Consider the following 17,776-nt stretch of genomic DNA (forward strand, 5'->3'; position numbering starts at 1 on the left):
TCCAGTGTCGTTTTTCACCAACTTGATCATATCCTTTATCATGAGACATTATTCGGGCATTTAACGAGATATATAACTGCGGTGGCCTGGTGGTAAAGTCTTGGCTTCGGGACCTGATATTCTAGGTTTGAGAACTGAACCGATTCCACTGAAAAACCGCCATATAAGTTGGTCTGATTCACGTTAAATCTGTCGGGGAAAACTTTTCTGCCGCTGGTGTTGTGCGGAAGTTTGGAAAAAAGGAGATGGCAGGCTGAGGTATCTTTCTCGTCATCTGACCACGGTTCAAAACTACGAGGTCTGTCCAAGAAAACTACGTTAATTAAAGTAAATTAAACTGAGGAGATAATGCTTAACCAAGTTTTTGAACGCAGCATAAAAAAATTAATAGAAGGCAAAAAGCAGGGGAAGGGGGGGGGCAAGACTATCAGAAAATATTTTGAATTTATATTGTTTTAGAAAGGAATCTGTTCCCTACCTTGTTTTGATAGTGTGTGAAAATCGAAATTATTGCACGTGTACACACACATACTTTCATCTTTATTATTAATAGAGTTAAAAGAATAATAAATACTCGACTGTCCCTTGTTCATTTCTTTAATCCATTTGATTTGGAGGATAGTCTAACTAAAAATCTAACCCCCGAATCCCCTGAAACCATAGCTTTGAAAGCATTGAATGTTCATAATAATTCATAAAAAATATATCATTAATACAATGATATAATTCCATAATGTTTTAATTATTATTATATTTACGATTTCTTGGGTCAAATGTCGTCTAAAATGGTGTCTTACTTAGATATAGTTCTGTGCATTTTTTACATGGCGTACAGAATTATTGAAATAGAATCAGTCATTTTTTGAACAACAAAGCCCACTAAATTAATACATGTATCAGACACACGCTGGAAGAATAGTCTCGCAGGTCTTACAAATAATTTTAGCATATTGAAAATGGCGGGGGGAAAAGAATTGATCCAGACCAAACAATGGTACTCTGGTCTTAGAAATAATTTTAGCATATTGAAAATGGTGGGAAAAAAAGAATTGATCTAGACCAAACAATGGTACTCTGGTCTTAGAAATAATTTTAGCATATTGAAAATGGTGGGAAAAAAAGAATTGATCTAGACCAAACAATGGTACTCTGGTCTTAGAAATAATTTTAGCATATTGAAAATGGTGGGAAAAAAAGAATTGATCTAGACCAAACAATGGTACTCTGGTCTTAGAAATAATTTTAGCATATTGAAAATGGTGGGAAAAAAAGAATTGATCTAGACCAAACAATGGTACTCTGGTCTTAGAAATAATTTTAGCATATTGAAAATGGTGGGAAAAAAAGAATTGATCTAGACCAAACAATGGTACTCTGGTCTTAGAAATAATTTTAGCATATTGAAAATGGTGGGAAAAAAAGAATTGATCTAGACCAAACAATGGTACTCTGGTCTTAGAAATAATTTTAGCATATTGAAAATGGTGGGAAAAAAAGAATTGATCTAGACCAAACAATGGTACTCTGGTCTTAGAAATAATTTTAGCATATTGAAAATGGTGGGAAAAAAAGAATTGATCTAGACCAAACAATGGTACTCTGGTCTTAGAAATAATTTTAGCATATTGAAAATGGTGGGAAAAAAAGAATTGATCTAGACCAAACAATGGTACTCTGGTCTTAGAAATAATTTTAGCATATTGAAAATGGTGGGAAAAAAAGAATTGATCTAGACCAAACAATGGTACTCTGGTCTTAGAAATAATTTTAGCATATTGAAAATGGTGGGAAAAAAAGAATTGATCTAGACCAAACAATGGTACTCTGGTCTTAGAAATAATTTTAGCATATTGAAAATGGTGGGAAAAAAAGAATTGATCTAGACCAAACAATGGTACTCTGGTCTTAGAAATAATTTTAGCATATTGAAAATGGTGGGAAAAAAAGAATTGATCTAGACCAAACAATGGTACTCTGGTCTTAGAAATAATTTTAGCATATTGAAAATGGTGGGAAAAAAAGAATTGATCTAGACCAAACAATGGTACTCTGGTCTTAGAAATAATTTTAGCATATTGAAAATGGTTGGAAAAAAGGAATTGATCTAGACCAAACAATGGTACTCTGGTCTTAGAAATAATTTTAGCATATTGAAAATGGTTGGAAAAAAAGAATTGATCTAGACCAAACAATGGTACTCTGGTCTTAGAAATAATTTTAGCATATTGAAAATGGTGGGAAAAAAAGAATTGATCTAGACCAAACAATGGTACTCTGGTCTTAGAAATAATTTTAGCATATTGAAAATGGTGGGAAAAAAAGAATTGATCTAGACCAAACAATGGTACTCTGGTCTTAGAAATAATTTTAGCATATTGAAAATGGTTGGAAAAAAAGAATTGATCTAGACCAAACAATGGTACTCTGGTCTTAGAAATAATTTTAGCATATTGAAAATGGTGGGAAAAAAAGAATTGATCTAGACCAAACAATGGTACTCTGGTCTTAGAAATAATTTTAGTACACTGAAAATAATAGGGAGGTGAAAATAATAATCTGGACCAAACAATGGTATGTATCAGCAGTAATGAATGGCGGCGAAGAAAATGTTGGAAATTTAATTAGAATTATTCAAAGAAGGCGCATTTTCAAGCTGTGAACAAAATCAATTAGTAGAACTTACAAATTACAAGATATGTATAATAAAGTATCTTTTTTTTTTGTGTGTGTGTGTGATTTTGGTTAGTAATAAGCTCGCTTTAATATTTCTTTTCCGCACTAATGTAGAGTTAGAGTTTTTTTTTTTCTTTTCGTTTTTTAATTTGAATTTCTAGTTTGAAACATTGTTAGTATGATAATTTCTACTAATAAATAGAGATTAATGTGTGTCTTCTAATCAGCTTTCTAAAAATGATTTCCCAATCACTCAAATTTAGGCTTTTATTATAATTGTCATTTAGGAGTTGCACATCCTTTTATTTTTCCACAGTGTTAGAATACATATATAGAACCAAAAAAAAGTCATTCAATTTTTCCAAAAACTATTCAAGTTTAAAATACTTTCACATGAATCCTTTTTTGGTTCTTACTGCATTCATCGGGATGTGTCTTCCATCTTGTTATCAAAAAACTTCATGCTGCTGCATTTCCTTTAAGCCAAAAGATCGCACACACGCGCGCACGCAGGCACGCACGCACAAATTATTAGATCATTTTCAATTTTTTTTCCTTTTCACATTGTTTTATTGTGTTTTATACCAATGGCAACTACTCTTCATTCTCGGATTCTGAAACCGCGCCTTTGCGCATGCGTCAGGAGTAGTTTGCTTCGACAAAAATAGGGTGATTGAAAAGGTAGGAGGAGATTTGTTTATATTTATAAATAGGGTACATTCAGATTATTCACGGAATTAGGTGGCATAATAACCATTCATCTTTCACCCCTTAAAGTGTCCCAGCATCGAAAAGTGCTTATCTCAGGATCGTGAAACGAACAGTAGATATTGCCGATCTAATCTTTAACTAGGATCTCAAGAACCACAACAAAGTAATAATCAAAACTCTTTTTTACATTACCACCACTTTGCTTTTAGAATGGAGTCATCCCCCCTCCTAAAGATGTGTTCACAATGTTGTGGTAACAACTGCATCTGACCCCCCCATTGCGGCTTTGAGCTGCCGAATCGCAATTGTCAAGTTCAGCTACTGATAAGGTTTCTCCTATTCCACACCTGGGCCAATCTTTCGACCTCTTCCTTCAATGGATGTATGGCGTTGCCCTTTTCTTAAAGATCTTACCACTTCGACACTATTCTCTAATCTTTCTAACATAAGAAATAAAAGTATTTTTAAAGCAGCACCTGATTAAACATATATCAGGGTTTGAAAAAAAGTGGGTTATTTGACATTTTATCTCTATACAATTTGTAATTTTATAATTTCTAAAATTAGTAGGTCTAGCTGTGCATATAACAATTTAGGCATTATATATATAGACTCGAGGGTGTAGAAACGTAAGCGCCAGTTGTAGGCATCGCATACATACTGTTACGGAAATTCCGGGGTTCGTTTGGACAGCTGCAGCTCCTTTTATAGGTTTTAGGAGGCGGGGCTAGAAGCCTCTCAACCAGTCAGGAACGTTCGAGACGTATCTCCGTTCCTACTGGACGGATCGGGAAAATTCTCGGCTGTTTCCGGTATAATCTATTTTGGCGGCAAAGTCGCCAAACTCGTCGCCAAGTCGCCAAATGGTCGCTAAGTTTGTCGCCAAGCTTCGGGACCTCCTATGGAACCAACTATGCTGGGAAGCAGCATCGCAAGTTCGTAACAATACTTTGTCAGTAGTGGATTTGGATATTTTGTGGTTCTAAGTTGTGGATAATATGAAGCCCTTCTTTTAATTAACTGTTAAATTTTTAGTTTCACATTTCAACTCATTTTTAACATGTTAATAGCTTATTTTGGGTTATTAATACTTATTTATTTTTTAGCTTAGTGAGAATGTCTGTCTGTTTTTATGTATCTACAAGTAAAGAAAATCAAACGACCAAATAGTCGATGAAATGATGAAAACGATTTGGATTTCTGGGCAACAATGTAATTTGTTGTTATTAATTAGGCAAAAAAACCCAAAAATTCCCACCATTATTAAATTCGCATTTTTAAAAAGGCATTTTTTTTTTTTTATTCTTGTACGATAAAATTTTACGAAAATATCGCGTAAAAACACCAAAATCCAGCTTGATTTTTAATTTATTACAATTCTAATTTATATTTTTAAAAAATGCACCAAGGTGCACATTTATATCCTCCCCCAAGTTATATATGTGCCTTGTTTGGTAGCTGTAGGTTAAATGGTCTGGCCTGTAGAGCGTCAACACACACACACACACACACACACACACACACATACACACACACATTTATCTTTATTATAAGTAGAGATTATAACCCCAGATGCCCGCAATTAGCGTTTTTAAACAATATTATTGAAACTGATTTTCGGCATTTATAAATATTCTAATAACAAAATGAATATAATGAAACAATTAGAAATCTGGCCCATTACATTTGATAAAGTATTTAAATAAACCTAACATTTTATATTTCATAGAAATTGTAATTTTTATAAACTCCACTTACTCATTTTGTCCTTAAAAATTGACCTTTAGTGGCTCCCTTTCTGCCTAAAAGCTATAAGTAGCTGTTTAGTCGAAAATCCACCACTGCTCACTGTGTAACTGTTAAAGAACAAATGAAAGAAGAAATTAAATCATATGAATGTAGATTCTTGAGTAGGAAATGATGGAAATGTTGCATTATTATTTGGTGATAAGCCATTTTCTCTTGTTAAAACTTGAAACCTTCACCCTTTCAGTAGATGGTTTGTTTGTTTAATGTGTTCCTATTCAACACCCTAATATAGCATTTTTCTTCATAATATATTGTTGGCATGTTTCCTATGCGTAGAAAAATATATCATTGTATAATTCAGTGATACATTTTTCAACACGTGGAAATAATTTATTGTTTAGTTAAATTATGGTCTGTCAAATTCTCTTATAGTCTGGAAACTTTTATCCAACAGGTGGTCCATTCCCATTGTATGTAGGATTAGAGTCCCACTGTATATTTTCCAATTTCATTTTGCTGTTTTCTACATATAAGGATTGAATTTTTTTGGGGCGGGTTGGGGGATTTATCTTGTACCTATAGGAGTCAACTATAGTCAGTTCAAGCAGTGAAAAATAGGGGATTATACCAAGATGGATTTCGCTTGGAGGAAAACAATTTCAGGGAAACAGGGCACAAACAATTTCTTTCCTTCCTTCAAAGATCTTCCTTCCAAAGATCTCGATTTTTCTTTTCTTATCTCTTTCTTTCTCTATTTTCCCAAAAGAAACGGATTCCACTGGTAATCCTTGGAATTTAATGTTATTGCGGTTCAGTTGCCATCGCGTCGTCCACTAACTCAATTTTATATATAATTTTGATCGACACCTCAAATATTTTTGTTAAAATGCTCACAAATTCTTCTTACCGTTGATCCTACAATGTTTTTGTGCCTTGTATATATACATGTCTAATATAATGCGTATGTTTTTTGATTTATACTTATTTTTAGAATTCACTAATGAATTTGTCATATGTAAAGAAAACAACTCTTGACTTTATCTAATGCAAGGACCTCTAGTAGTATTTTGGCCAATTTTATTTATCATCACATAATTTAAGAATCTCTTTTCTGAATTCCAGTATGAAATTACAAAACTGTATACTGCTTTATTATGACTTTTCAACTCTTTGATCTTCGACAGTTTTTTAATTCTTCCATTTTGTGTACTGTTTATTCAACTTGACTTGTTTCATGTTGGTAAAGATGCCATTTTCTTATCGATTTTTCTATTCTATCTCTGATATGCGAACGCTTCTATATTTTATGCATTTAAATATTTTGGACGCCAAAGCACAACTAAACGCACTGTGAACTAAATTATCAGTTAATCGATTAGGTTGATTAAATTTTGCTTCCGAACGAGTGGCGCCATCTAGTACTGAATATGGAAAGAAATGATTTAAAGATTTTATATTAATTATAATAATGATCGATTAAATAAAAATAAAAATTGGGAAGCAGAAAATAATTTTTTAAAAAAATTTGCTCTTTTTAGTAAATTAATAAAAGTATGTTCTTTATACTTTTATTTAACTTAATTTGTTTTTTGATGTTTTTATGCTAAGCTATAGCAACATGCCTTGCCAATTTGAATGAAATAGAAAATTCTTATCAAGTTTCCTCATGCAAAGAATTTAATTTTGAGATAAGTTTGCATTTATAGTTAATTCCTGATTATTTAGGGAATCGATTGATGGCTGAGTGAATTTCACTCATTACTGCATGAAAAATTCACAAAAATTTTGAATTCCCCAAAAATTTACGAAAAAGTGCAGAAATTATTATGAAAATAATGCTGATTTTTTTTCTTTACTTATTGTCTACATATACAATTGCGACTTAATACACTGTGTATTTCTTTACTTGCAGGTTGTTGGTTTGCATTTGCATACCAGAAAAAAAATCGTTTGCTTTTTGAGGTTTAAACACCTTTATACTTTCTCATATATGAAGTCATTCCATATCGTCAAAATATTATCTGATATCTTCGAAGAAATTTGAACATGAGATTTTGTCGAATTTCCTCATTTCACACCTATCTTGGTCCGAAAACCATATTTATGAAATTTTGTCTGTCTGTCTGTGAATGTGATAACTCAACACACTTTGACCAGATGGATGAAATTTCGTATGTGGCCTCTTCTCCATAATTGTACATTCCGATCCAGTTTTTAAGTAAATTATTCAGAAGTCGGTTTGTCCTTCTGTCTGACCCGCCGGTGTGGTGTGGAGTGGAGAGGGGGTGCCAGCTCAGGTGTCGTCCTCATCATCTGACCGCGGTTCAAAATGACGAGGTCCGTCCCAAAATAGCCCTAGTGTTGCTTCAAACGTGACGTTAATATAACTAAACTAAACTAAACTTGTCAGAATATAAATTAAAGCGATTACGACAAAACAAAGAGAGTTAAATGATTCAATTTTGATTCGCAGATTTAGCATTTAAAATATAGACATGTATGGAAGTTAGAACCAAATTTATCAAGGATTTGAGAATTTATGGATTTGTAATACCACGATCATGTAAAAACGCGATAGCTCAAAAACACAATGCCTTAATTATATATAAAATCTGGTGTGTGATTTTATGATTACAATTATTTTTCTGTGTCCAATTTAGGTTTTAATCGATCGGAAAAAAGCCGCTCAAAATATTCAATTTTCCAGACTGGCATTAACCGCGTCCCAGCGATTAATTGTAGAAAAAAATCTCCGAATGTTAGTCGCTAATAAGTTCTTTTGTTACTATTGTTCACCAGTGGCATTCGGTTACTAACATGAGGCCGTGGTGGCCTGGTGCTAAGGTCTCGGCTTCGAAACCGAAGGATTTCAGGTTCGAAATCTGATTTCACCGAAGAAACGTCATGTGAACGGGTCTGGTACACGTTAAATCCGTCGGGGCCAAACGTTCATCCGTTGGTGGAAGTTCGGAGAAGAGGAAGCCAGCTCAGGTGTCGTCCTCATCATCTGACCGCGGTTTAAAATTACGAGGTCCATCCCAAAATAGCCCTAGTGTTGATTTGAAACAGGACTTTAATGTAATTGAACTAAACTCAGAGCCGACGTCCTGGCATAGGGGTAGCGCGTCTTCCCCGTGATCTGGGCTTCCTGGGTTCAAATCCCGGTTCGGGCATGGTTGTTCTTCTTCTGTTCTATCTGTGAGATGTATGAATGTGCCCTCCTCTCCCCCCTGTAAAAAGGGGTTGTGCAAGCGAATGAGATGTGTGAGTAGCTAATACGTAGTCTGGGCCCTAGTTGGCGCTACTGAAAACAAGAGACGCGTACTTGGCTTAAAATCGCTGACTTCGTCAGTGAGCTTGTCCATGGCAAGTGCCATTATAAACAACAACAATTAAACTCGGTTAATAACGCATTTACTAGAGATCATGTGAAAAAGTTTCGAAGATAAATTTTCTTATTTTTCTGCTCTTCTTCCTGCTTGTTTTTATTTGTGATTAAAAATTTTTAGCAACATTTTGGGTTAACAATTGCGAATAAACGATGATTTAATATATTTGCATTTAATGTTTTTTTTTTAATTTTATGCTTGGAATTTCACATTTTTTTAAAATATAATATTATGGAAATTAACTTAATTCCCATTTTTAAAATTTCATTGATAAACTGTTTGAGTTGATTGTCGGCAAGCGGATTTGTAATAAAATTCTTTTCTTCTGTTTTTCAGACTTCATTGAAAACGAAGGTGAATTTTGCATTATACATTCGCTGTAACACTTCTTGGACGAAATGTTGATTCGACGCACTATTCTTTTATTTTATGGTTAATGAAAAAAAAAAAAAGTAAGTACAGGATTAGCTTTTTTTTAAAAATGTCTTGGGTTACAGAATTTACGAAAATTTTTTTTGATATGTTTGAAATATAGTGAAAGTCGGCTCATTCGAAATTGATAAGACCATAGTAAAAATTCTGTCTAACCAGAAATTCGAAGTAAGAAAAAAACTTAAACAAACAAAAAGAAAGAAAGCGGCAGTTTTTGAATTAAAGATGTCAATTAATCATGATTAATAAAGAAAAGGTGAAAAATTTATATAAATAAAATTCTAATATTAATTAATGTTTTTTTTAATTTTGAAGTTGTTTCAATAAATATACAAATAATTTTAATAAATAGACAGGATATAGGAACACTTAGAGCACAACAATCGTATGAAGTACACTGTTTTTACAGTTTCGTTATTTTTAGTACAATACCAAGTAAAATTACAAAATAAAAAAAGTACAATTCGAAGCTAACTTATTTGAAATTCTTTTTCTTGTATGTGAGAAATTTTAATTGAATTCATTGTACATCATTTAAATCATCGAGTGAATGAATTGCCTTAAAATTTATTCACATGGCAATTACTGAGAATACAACATAGTTACATATGCTAGCTTGAACATAAGATGCTAGCATATATTACTAAGAGAAACGAACTTATTTACAACGTTTAAATATAACTTTTTAATTCTCAAAAAAAAAATGTTTTATGGTCTATATTTTTTTAAAAATTTACTAATCAGAAATGCAGTAATGTAAAAAAAAGAAGAAAAAAAAATGAACTGCCTGCGAATTCAAATTAAAAATTTCCGGATTACTCAATTTCTGTTATGCGGTTGAAAATTCAAAATAAAAAAAATAAATAAAAAAAACCACTGATTTCTACGTAGCATAGTATTATAATGATAAATTATAAAAAAAAAGATTAAAAATTTGAAATATAATGCTTTTATTGTACACCAACAAAATAAAAAAAAAAAAACAAAAAAAAAAAACTTTTCCATTAAATTTTATTAATCTTTTATCTCTCCAGAATTATTTTTGAATCAAAACAATCGTTTTTGGATTTAAAATTATAAAAACCTGCACAAAGGAAGGAAATGAAATTCTGTCGGGAAATGAGTTTTTATTTTTACCATCGGAATCAAGATTAAAAATGTATACTTCCTTGAAGCTGTTTCACAGTTTCATAGTTTTTATTTATTTTTTTGCTCTAGGAAGATCATCTTATATTCATTATCCAAAATGATTCTAAATTTCTAAATGCACATTTAGAATTATTTCACGTTCTGTTAATAAACCTCATGTTCATACAGCGTTTGGTTAATTCTTTTTTCCTTTTCTCATGTACAAAACATGTCTCTCTCGTGTACATTTCTTTTTTCATGTACAATTAATCTGATCATCATAAAGTTAGACCACTAGAATTTGAAGAGTTCCCACTTTCATTTTCCTCCTTTTTGTCCAAAGAAACCATTTTTAAAAGCTTGTCTGTCTGTCCGTGTATACAAGAAATAATAATTATTATTATAAAAACAGAATGAGTTAGAAAGACATAACTTGGTGTACGTTTTTTTTTTTTTTTTCCTACAAAATTGTAGGTTTTAATCAAAAGTCCCTGTGTCTAATTATGGCTTAGTATTATTTGAAAACTAATTCATTAAAGTGAAATTCGGTATTTAGTTCTGGTCCCTAAATTGTAAATTATTATCAAATTTTGATATCTATTGGTTCAAGGGGAAATGTCTGAAATATGTACTTAATGCTCTCGAAGCGATGTTTCAAATTATGAAAAAGTATAGAAAAAAAGCATTACTCTCTTCTTTTGTCGCTCTTTCAATGTTCTATCGAGGGTAGTAGATGCCTGATTCATTATATGACTTTTTCGCCCCAGTCTTCAGTAATGATATATTAACAATAGATGATGTCCAGAGAATGGCATTGCTTTTTTCGCCCCATCATGATATTTCTTTTCGAAAACGATTTAAAAGTTTTGTCCCAGGGCCCTCAATAAAACTGGCCTTCGCCCACGGTCACTGAGGTTCCATTTACCATTTTATAGTTATTCTGAGATTGAAAATAAGTAAAAAAATGCTCTTAAAATAATAATAAAGAAAAAACTTTTAAAAAATGGAATAAGCATTTCATGAACAACATTTTGTGTATAAATAATTTTGGGTAGCGCGTCTTCCCTGTGATCTGGGCGTCCCGGGTTCGAGTCCTGGTTCGGACATGGTTGTTCTCTACCCTGTGTTCTATCTGTGAGGTGCGTGAATGAGCCCCCCTGTAAAAAGGGGTTGTGCAAGCGAGTGTGTGTGTGTTTCTTCTTCATATGAGCTAGAAGTCAGACTTCTGCCCTCGGGTGCTCAGGGGTCTTTACCCTCAGAAACTACTGTGCAAAAAAAGAAAAAAAAAACCTTGGCTTAAAATAGTCACACGATAAAAAAAAAAAAAATGTGACTTATTAGATATGATAATAAAAAGCTTCAGAAATATAATAAAAATGTTGCCATTATATTAAAATTTAATTTAAAAAAATACAAGCAAGGGGCGGAGTATACACTATTTACTAAAAAATGTCTTTTAGTCATTCAATGCTGTACGCCATCATCGATTTTCATAGCTCAATAGCTAATTTCTTAATCATTAAAAATAAATATTAAATAAGCAGTTTTCGATGCTCCCCTCTTTTATCAGCAAATTTGTCTGAGTTATGAAGCTATGAATTTTATTATTTTGTGCCTGTCAACCGCATTTTCGAAGTAACACCATTGGTTGATTGACGGTTTTCCTTGATAGTCCACTAAAAGGGTCCAAAATCGTCTAAAACAGCGCTATTCAAAGCTTCATAACTCGGGCGATTTTAGTCACTGAAGAGTAGATTTTTCTCATTTTTCATTGTTAGCATATCAAAGATATTTTATAAATATGACTGCATAAATTAAGGAAACATGTATAACCATTGGAAGTTGTCTCTCTAAAACTTTCTCGCATAATCTTTGATAAACTTGTCAGGCCAGAAAATGAATGGCTTGAATGAAATTGGCGTGCACTAGTTAAAAAATATTTTTTGGTATAAATTTAGCATTTTTACTGAATATATCGTATGATATTTGGCGATTAATCCCTGGCATGCATTAATAATATCCAAAAATCGAATTTGTGCTTTAGACACATTTTTCGCAACCTATTAAAACGAAACGCGGACACGAAATAGCACTTATAGTCACAAATTCCCTTACCAAATTTGATAGATTTATGTCATTGCGTTTTTGAATGATCATGTTTACATGATATTGAAAATGCAAACCCACTGACAGACAACAAGTTGTTGGTTCTTGCGTAAACTTTGACAGGTGTTTTCACTGTAGATGTTAAATTGGTGTACCGAATCTTATATATCTAGCTCTCTTCGTTTAGTAGTTATCGTGTTAGTTCATATTCGAAAGACGAACATCATTGGATTAGATTTTACTCAAAATTCGATAGAAACCTGCAAATTTGGTTTAAAGACAGTATACCAAATTTCAACCGTCTAGCTCAAATCGTTTTTGGATTATCTTTGTCACAGACAGACGGACATTTTCCAAAAATGTGTTTTTCGAACTCAGGGATTTCTAAAACACAGATTTGTCGAAATATCGTGTTCCAATGTTTTGATGACTACTATATTTTCTGTATACTCCTTACACAAAAAAGTAAAAATTGAAACGATGCGATCATCATCTGGCCATTTGCTGACCATTTAAATAGCTTGAAACTTAATGCTTAACATAATTTGAAGTATTTTTGGAAACATATGTTAAACTATAATGATCTAGAAATGAGCTGTTGGACACGATTATACGGATTCACGTTCTTGAACTTGTAAAAACAACTGAAAATCAATTCCACCTTCAGCGGAACTGATGGGAAACAAAAAGTGAATCGGTTCATCTCGTTTCAGTCTCTGAATGAGCCTGCCGTTCGCTCTATTTTGGTCTTGTGGATGACGTCAGCTTTCCTTCTGCCGGAAACTACCTTCGGTGTCTTTCACCTCTTAGAGAATGTCGCAATGGCGTGACACAAGACCGTTACACCCACACGCCCTTGGAACGCGTTCCTTTTTCCTTTTTTTTTTTTTTTTTTTTATCTGAACAAGCGCCCATCATCCCGTCACTCACCATGATCACGAAAGGGTTAAGGGCAAGACCTTGCTTCCTATTTCTATCGTTCCGAATCGATTATTGGGATTCCTGTCTGCTTTCACCAGCATTGTTTAATTAAATGTCCTCATTTGAAACTGGCTATCCAGTTTATAATGTGATATAGCTGTTAATATTTCCTAGTAGATTGATTGTATATGCGTTATATTGTAAACCTGTTTTGCTTCTTTCTTTTTATACGAAATATAATGGGAAACGACCAAAAACAACCCAAGATTATTATTATTTTTTGGATATGCAAAGTAATATATATATATTTAAAGAGGGTTGAAAAAAAAAGTGATCGTCATAAAAATTTGACTAAAATTTTGATGACTCTTACACGCTTTACATTTCCCGAGTCCGAAACTACCATTTTTTCAATTATGCTTTCTTATTTATAAACACGATAATACAAAAAAGCAATGATCGAGATGGATGAAATTTGTCATGTGGTCACCAAACTAATTTTGTAGATTTCTGCTAGTATCATTCTGGTCTAGTGGCATAGTTGCTGCTTCTAGACCAATTCCATAGTGGATCCACCATTTTAACGGCATTGGTTAATCTTAAATCTGGCGAGGACTTTTTGGTCTGTCGCTGGTTGTTTAGTGAAAGTTTTGCACATGGGGATCCCAGTTTAGGTATCATCCTCGTCGTCTGACTGTGATTCAAAATTACATGGTTAGTGCCAAAATAGCTTAGTGTTGCCTCAAAACAGGGTGATGATATAACTAATTATTGTAAAATTTTAGATCAAAGTCTTCAATGACGAGTTTGTCTGTCCGTGCTCATGTGAACACAGGCCTGCCGACGAATGAGTTTGATAGATGCAATTGGGCTTATTTTTTTTAAACATTATCGTGTTTTACCCGAAAATTAAAACCGGCTTTATATTAATTTTCGCTCCAAAGAATATATTACGTGTATTTTCAAGGGATGTCTTATTTTTTCATGCTCAATTTGCATTTATTCTAATAAAGGAAACGTAGTTCAATTATTGAAGACAGCCATCTATCCAGTATTGTGATTAATTGAATTTTTATGGCGAAATATCTATTTGTGTTTTTAATAATGACTTTTGTCAAGTTAATAGAAATTTCTGAAATCTTATTGGTTAATTCTGGACATTACATTACATGCTATCGTGGAAAATTAAATGCTAAAAACACAATTCAAAATATTAAATCAATAGAACAAGAATAATAACATTATATTAGATAGAAAATTTACCTTAAAATTATGATGATTAAGGTGTGAAAAAAAATAACATTTTCATTCCATTTATAAATCTTAATTTTGTTTTAAAAATTTTTCATAAAATTTGAGCTGTAAGATATTTTTTACCTCTATAAGTTTTGGAAGTGAAAAAATATGCCACCTAAAATTTCTGGTTTCATTTATTTTGGCCTTTTTAACCTTGACCTGCTTTTCATCATTTTTTTAAAAATAATTTTGTTATTTATGAGTTTTTGAAGGAAGTGGGCCTGGTGAATTTTACAACGGAAGACACCTATCCCTTTGTGAACGCCGAACCATGATGGGAGGTTGGCCAGAATAAAATTAATATTGTGGATGTGGTTTAGTTTGTAACTACACTTCTACAATGTATCATTTTATTTTAACTAGCCTGATGCTTTGATGTAAGATTCTCTGCTTTTAGGTTGTAACATCGCGGTTAAGCATTTCCTCTGAGACCAGAGGAAACCGAAAGATGACCGATATTCCTGGCCGGAAGATTAACTTGGTACTTTAAACTGAGATAGACTAACCTGAGCAGCGCAACAAGGTTGGATGGCGCCCGGGGCATGCCATTTTATTTGCCCTTTCTTATCTTGTCGTGATTGTTTTTGAGAATCCATAATTTGTACATTTTCCCTTTAAAACTTATTTTCAATTACATCCGAGTTTTTTTTTTTTTTTTTTTTTTTTTTGGCATCACCGTATGGAATTTTTAAAAAATTAATTTTATTCACATCACTTCGTAGATTTTTTTTCACCCCTCCCCCTCCTTGCAACTTTTTTTTTTTGTCTACGTGCTTATATACAAATATACAAAAAAAAAAAAAAAAAAAAAAATGTATCGTCTAAAAAAGTTATATAGAGATTTTGATGAATTTCCACACTTTAAACTTCTCTCGGTCCAAATATGTTTATCTGTCTGTCGAACTCAAAGTGCAATAACTTTAAAAAAAAAATCCACTTGGCAAGCTGGAAGGTAAAGATAGATTCCTTTACATGTAAGTTACTATCTGGCAACACAGATTGTTGATGTTAAAAACTGTCAAAATTAAGGCTTGAAGATCACTTTTCAGCCCTTAACTTCCAAGATATTGCATTTATCAAAAAAACTTATAGTATAAAAATTGTTCGTCAATTTAGCTAATTGGATTTATTTTTGTATCTTCAATATTAAGAAAGTTATAGCGAAATAAGAAATTTTACCCCCACCCCCTTTGAGCTAGATGGGCCATTCACGGACTCGTCCGAAATTTTGCAATTCTAACAACATATTCCAAGTCGGTAAAAAACCATATAAAATTACTCTAGTTAATTAGTCTGTTTACAAGATAACGTGGGCAAAGCGTTATAGGCATATATATATGTTTGTAATGATATTTTAAAATCTAATTTAAACTTAATTAATTTCCAAAGTTTTGTCTTAAATTAGCTCATATTAACTTCATTCTAAAATATTCTCTTATTTCCTGATCCCATTACACTTTTTCTATTTAATTAATGCAACATGAAAATGCTTTAATCGGCGGTTCCCACACTCCGTGTGAAGAGATAAAATACTGTCCAGCTAAGCACATTTTTCTAAAAGATCCCTATGATTCCCTTATTTGTGATTGACACGTGTTAAAAATCCCTATTAAAATCTCACAGCATAATGAAAATTTTATCCCTTTGAATATAGTTTTTCCTCATTTCGTTTTGTGTCGTTCTGTGTTGTGCTCATCACTTCTGCTTGTTCATAATTCGTGCTACCGGGGATGCAATAAAGCGAACTTAAAAAATTCAGTCTCTTCACTGTCTCCGAAATTGCCTTCTGTTTCAAAATTGTGCTTATATATATATTTATAAACTTTTGAACGATGGGTGGTTTTGGATTTTAGGGACTATGATCGGTAAAGGATTGAAAAAATTTTCCCGAAGTCTTGTCATGAGAATCATTACAATAAGTAATCTTTCTAATAAGAATCTATGTATCCAAAATGCAGTTGGCTAGACTGATGAATTTTGATCTATGGAATAAATGTCAAAACAGTATGCGCAGGCTTGATGGCAAGTGTTCAGCTTTGAGATCAGATTCCAAATCCGATTTCGATTCAATATATGGCGTTTATTTGTGTTTATTGCGCATCCTCCTACCACTTTTTCATCCCTCAGAATTTTAAAGAGGGAGGCTTGGTTGTCGTCTCTTTTTAAAACTGAGTTCAGATGAACAGTCGTCATCTGACCTCAGTTAAAAACGACGATGTGCATCTCAACATAGTTATTATCCGTCCCGAAAAAATACCCCCCCCCCCCGGGGGGCAGCTCGAAATGAGGATGAGATGCTTCCGCTATGGTGGTTGAATCTCGCCACCCTGGATGGAACACAGAAAGATGAGGGATCTGGCTCCTCCAATCGATAACGGGACGTACCTCCTTCGGGAAGGGTTGTACCGTGGCCGGTGATGGCCCTTAGGACTCAACCACAGTTCACTGCCAGTGTTGCTGTAGCAGCGGTCCGTTCATTCAGTATTTTTGTCCGTGTGCCTTCGGGCTGGTCGGAGAGTCAATGATATGACTATTCGTCCCGTATAAAATTGGGAACCTTAGGTAAGGCCGCGAATGTTACTAGTACTCAGATTTTTATTTTCAAAATCCCGCATATGAGCTTTTTGTGCTTTGTAGAGTAAGTAAGAAAACCAAATGTACAATTTGGATGCATTTGTTTCAACCGTTCAGTTCTAAAATTTGACGCAATAATTTTAGTCACATTAGTCAATTTAGTCGAATTTTCATATATTTATTTAATTTGTTGCATTATTGAGTTGTTGTGTTTACATGCATGAGAAAGTACAGACCGACCGACAGACGATCATCTCCTTGAGGAATTTTGCGCAATAGTTAGTTCACATCGACATTTTAGATGTTATGCATACCAGATTTTATTTATCTAGCTTTTTGCATTTTGTAGTTACCATTTTCTATTGTACCGGGACGTCGTCAGATTACACAGGTTATTTTTGAAAAGTTATTGTACAAAATTTGGTAGAAATCGACGAATTCAATGATGCGCATATACCAAATTTCATCCTCCCTATCTCAAAGCGATTTGAATTTTCTTGTTCACGGAAAAAATAGTCCGAATTTTAAAAATGTAGTTTTCGGACGCAAGGATATCTGAAGAATTGAAATGCATGAAAACCTCCCAATTGGGACCTTTTTGATGATTTTTTGTATATTTTGCACACAAGAAAGTAATGAAGAGCAACTTCTCGGAACTCTTTAGTTTGTTTACAAGTTCTGGGTAGTGAACTAACACTGACCACCCACCCACACGTAATGATTTGATTGAAATAGATTTTTTTTTCTAAAAACCCTTCCACCCATCAATGTGGGGTCTTTAGCGTAATTATCGTTCA

At 33.0% G+C, this 17,776-nt stretch overlaps 1 protein-coding gene across 2 annotated transcripts in view; it reads left to right on the forward strand.

Annotated features, from left to right (window-relative positions):
• The window catches only part of LOC129975036 (cytokine receptor-like), a 354,502-nt gene that overhangs the window by 133,486 nt on the left and 203,240 nt on the right, over positions 1 to 17,776 (forward strand). For both annotated transcript variants that reach the window (XM_056087902.1, XM_056087904.1), the window contains exon 3: positions 8,859 to 8,974. The gene's annotated coding sequence lies outside the window, so the exon portion shown is untranslated. The remainder of the gene's footprint in view (positions 1 to 8,858; positions 8,975 to 17,776) is intronic.

The sequence above is a fragment of the Argiope bruennichi genome, chromosome 7 (genome assembly GCF_947563725.1).
Source record: "Argiope bruennichi chromosome 7, qqArgBrue1.1, whole genome shotgun sequence".
In the NCBI taxonomy this organism is placed as follows: Eukaryota; Metazoa; Arthropoda; class Arachnida; order Araneae; family Araneidae; genus Argiope; species Argiope bruennichi.